The sequence below is a fragment of the Punica granatum genome, chromosome 5 (genome assembly GCF_007655135.1).
Source record: "Punica granatum isolate Tunisia-2019 chromosome 5, ASM765513v2, whole genome shotgun sequence".
NCBI classification, from domain to species: Eukaryota; Viridiplantae; Streptophyta; class Magnoliopsida; order Myrtales; family Lythraceae; genus Punica; species Punica granatum.
The window spans coordinates 28,346,522-28,350,972 of NC_045131.1; the positions used below are offsets into that span (position 1 = coordinate 28,346,522).

Below are 4,451 nucleotides of genomic sequence, written 5' to 3' on the forward strand. Positions count from 1 at the left end.
AATCAAGAAGCTCGATTATGTCGAGTCAAACACTATGCTAGTTTATTATGATTTTCACCCTAACTTTAGGGGATCGATTGACCCTTTAACTCTTATGGCTTAGGAAAATGGAGAACTAACTTAAAATTTTTCATAATGTCATTTTTGTGCAAAATCAACGTTTTAGAAAGTATTACAAAAATAAATGCTTGGTTTCTCTCACAAAGTATTAGTAGGAATGTAAAATAATTCTCAATTTTTCCTCATATAAGATGATAATTAACAACAATGTCTAAACTTATGTTCGAAACACTATATTCATTATTCATAGACACTTAAGATTTTACGATTCGATTCTAAACATTATGAGAAAAGAGACTTTTTCCGATCCTTTTTGCCGACCCATCAAGAATGGTTGCCAAAAGTAAGCTAGATTGGACTTGGGGCAACCCAAAAAAAGGGTCACCAAAGGTAGGGCTTTTGCCGATCCTTTGTGAAACGTCGGCCAAAATGTTCGTCATAGGCTAGCCTAGACTGACCCTTTAGAAAAAGGTCAACCGAGGTTAGGTTTTTCACTATCCAAAAATAAAGGTCAGCATCATGCATCGACATAAATTAATTTCCTTTTATAATGGGTCAGCTTCTGTATACATTTGGCGACCCTTTTTGAAAGTCGGCAAATGCATACCTATGCTGACCCTTAGAAGAGTCGGCAAAGCTCAATCTTATCGAACCCTTTTTTTTTACGTGGTCCAAGGTACCCCTTTGCCGACTCTTAGGTCTTCCTATTCACTCATTTTTAAATTTTTTTTCTTAAAATTTCAAATATTCACTTTCTTAATCACGATTCTTAAATTTTAAAATTTTAGGATGTGTTTAGTTTTAAAGTTGAGTTTTGGTTTTAATTGGTTTGTAATTATTGTACTGTTGAATTATGAGAAAAATTGTGAAAAAGTAATAAATAATTGAGAGAAAGTAATGATCGTATTGTTGAATTGTGAAAAAAAGTAATGAATAGTTGAAAGAAAGTAATGATTGTGTTATTGAATTATGAAAAAAATAATGAATAATTGAGAGAATTTAATATTAAAAATTAAATTGAATAGTTAAAAAAATTGAAGAAAAATGGAAAAGTAATATTATGTTGTTGAATTGAAAAATTTTATGCTGCGTTTGATTTATAAGTAATATTTTAAAATTAGATTTTAATTTTAAAAAAGAGTGATATAAGTGGGACTCACTTTTGACTTTGTATGAATTATTTTGTTTTGTTGTTGAAAAAGAGTGATATAAATAGATTTCACCCTTTCACTTTGTATAAATTATTTTATTTTATTATGAGTAAAATTAAAATAGATAAAATTTTAAAATTAATCTTTGAATCCAAACCAGGCATTAGTTACCAAACGGACTCTCGAGAATCTCCCACCATATGCTGACTACTCTTCGTTTCTCCATTTTAAGAGGAATCCCCTCGAAGAGCTCGCCTGAGCTGTCTCTGCAATCCATGGCCGACGCCCCTCGTCGCACCTTCCTCGTCACCAGAGCCGGTGGCAGAATATACTTATTTTTTCCGATCTCTCTCTCATCGGCGAGTTTGCTCTCGCTCCCGTGCTCCCTCGTGGTCTTTCAATCTATGCATTGGTGTATGTGAATGGGCTCTGCAGCTCGTAGAAGTAAGTCGTCTGAAATTTGGAGATCCAAGTTCCGAACTTTCTCGGCTATTGGAACTTTTCCGGAGATTGGCTGAAGGGTTCTTTGATTTTGTTGTTCTTCTCTCAATTTTGGGGTTCCCGGCATTGTTGGCTGTGTCGATTGGTTGTGTTAAAATTTGTGTTTAAGAGTCTGATTGCATCTTGACTGGAAGGTTGACTGATTTGGTGTCCCTTTCTTTCCCCCTTTCGTTGCAGTTAGACGAGAAATTAATATTCTAAGACTTTTTATGCATCCACTTAACACACGACTTTATGAAGTCACAAGACACCTTCATATATCTATGTTGTGATGGAATATGTGAAGTCTGGTGAGCACTTTGATTATATTGTTGAGAAGAGTAGGCAGCAGGAAGATGAAGCTCGTAACTTCTTTCAGCAAGTATGAATTCTATTGGAGATAGGATACGATTTTCTATTATTTTGTAATTAATTCCTTTGTATTATATTTGGCAGATTTAGTAGTTGGACAGGAAAGCTAGAGGTTGCTTAATATAGCTTGTTTAGTCCTATGTAATATAAACAGATGCAGTATTCAGCAATGAATCAGAAGAGAATTGCTCGTAAATTGGCAATTTGATACGGTATCAGAGCCATAGGCTCATATTCTTTCTGTTCAATATGTCCAGTGAAAATCCGGAGTAGGAGAAGGCGATGCCGGTCGGGAAAAGGCCGATCGATCCGTCATCCCCTTTCTTTCTGAGCCCTTCGGACAGTCTTGGGCCACAATTGTTCCGGCCATAATTAACAGGGACAATTACTCGACTTGGACGAAAGTGATCAAGCGAGCTCTTAGTGCAAAGAACAAAATCGGATTCTTCGATGGTTCGTTGGAGAAGCCAGATGAGTCGTCGGACAGCTATCACACCTAGGACATGTGCAATAACATGGTGGTGGCATGGATATATAATTCTCTGGACAAGGGTCCCCAAGGGAGTCTCGCCTATATCGATGATGCCTGTGAGATGTTGAACGAGCTCATAGGGAAACGCTCAAAGGATTTACCAGTTGAAGAAAGAAATCAGCCACCTTGAGCAAGAAAGCGAGCCTGTTGTGTCGTTAAATACTGCACCAAATTGAAAGCTTTGTAGGATGAACTTGAGGAATACTCCAAGGCTTCGCGGTGCACATGCAGGGCTTCGGTCAAGATAGCAAAGGAGGGGGTTGAGAAGTTGTCCCAATTTCTCATGGGATTAGATGCAGATATATATGGTACAGTGCATTCACAAGGTCTCAACACCGAACCTCTTCCTAATGTAAGCAATGCATTTTCATGGCTAGCCAAAAGGAGTAGAGGGAGATGGCTCCAAGAAGAGATGATCAAGTAGAGGCTGCAGCATTCATAACCGGTCCAAATACTGGTAGGAAATATGGGGAAAAACCCCATTGTGATCACTGCCAGAAAACGGGCCATTGGAGGAGTACGTGCTGGCAATTACATGGGTATCCGACTGATTGGGACCCGAAGAAGCAGAACCTGAAATTTAACCCAATTGGCTGGGGGTCAGGGGGAGCTTCGGGAGCACAGACAGTCCAAAATCCGCAGCTAGCTCAATCAGCTTAGAAGCATAAGCAAGCCTGGCAGTGGACTGAGCCGAAGCTACAAATGTTAGGGCCGGCTACTTGTCAACCACAAGTTGCAGGGGCAGCCCTGATAAATGGCCCGCTCGCCATGGCTGGAGCTCCGTCAACAATTCCAGGTCTAACGAACGAACAATATCAGGAGCTGCTAAATTTTGTTAGTAAAATGACAGGACCTGATAATAAGCTTTCAGGTATGGAATCGATTTCTCGTAATGTAGAGTGGATTCTCGATTCAGGAGCATCCTCACACATGACAGGGAGTGTCCAAGTGCTCTAGAGGATGTACAAGGCAATTAAATAAGCCATTTTCAATCGCACTTCCCGATGGAGATGTAGTATTGGTGGAATCGGAGGGATAAGCCTGGTTTGGCAGTGGCATTGTTCTGCGAAATGTTTTTTTTTTATATATATCCCGGCTTTACATATAATTTAATCTCTATTGGAAGGCTCACGAGAGATTTATAGTGTTGTGTCACAATTTTGCCGGAATTTTGTCTTGTGTAGGACCTCACCTCAAAGATGTTGATTGGAGCGGGTGAATTGGTTTATTTATTTATTTATTTTTCTTTTGGGTTGGTTTTAGGTGATTCGATGTTTGTTATTCTTATATAAGCAGTCCGGTGTGAGTCTTGTGGTTAGAGAAAATTCACAATCAGGAGAAGTTTATTTTTTAGTAGGTCGAATTTGCTTGAATCTACATTAATTGGACTTAGAGGACTTTCAAATATCAAATAATATACATAAAAAAATCATAAATTAAAAGTGGTTATTTAAATTAGTGACAAATTGAAATAGGTCATTATCAATGTTGGTTGGTTTTATGTGAGTTGTCGCTTGTTATCCTTAGATAAGGGATTGGGTGCAAATATGGTGATTAGAGAAAATTTGAAATCGGGTGCAAATCTGGAGATTAGAGAAAATTTGAAATCGATAGAGGTTTATTTCCTTAGTGGGTCGAGTGCGATCGAATCTAAATTAGTCGGATGTAATAGATTTCTCAATATTAAGTGGTATATGCTGGAAAAAAAAATATTTGTATACTTAAATTTAATAAAAAATTTTAAAAGAAAGGAAAAGGGAAAGAAAATGTTTTAATTTATTTTTGAAAATAAAAAGAAAGAATCTAACTCCATTCTTTTTATATTTATGGCAAATAAAAAAAATGGAAAAATTATT

General features: G+C 37.3%; 1 long non-coding RNA gene across 1 annotated transcript; it reads left to right on the forward strand.

Annotated features, from left to right (window-relative positions):
* The first annotated feature begins 1,377 nt into the window (after positions 1–1,377).
* Positions 1,378–3,862, forward strand: LOC116208416. Its single transcript, XR_004157067.1, has 2 exons — positions 1,378–1,655; positions 2,321–3,862. It is a non-coding gene; the product is annotated as an uncharacterized LOC116208416 (long non-coding RNA).
* Positions 3,863–4,451: the final 589 nt, after the last annotated feature.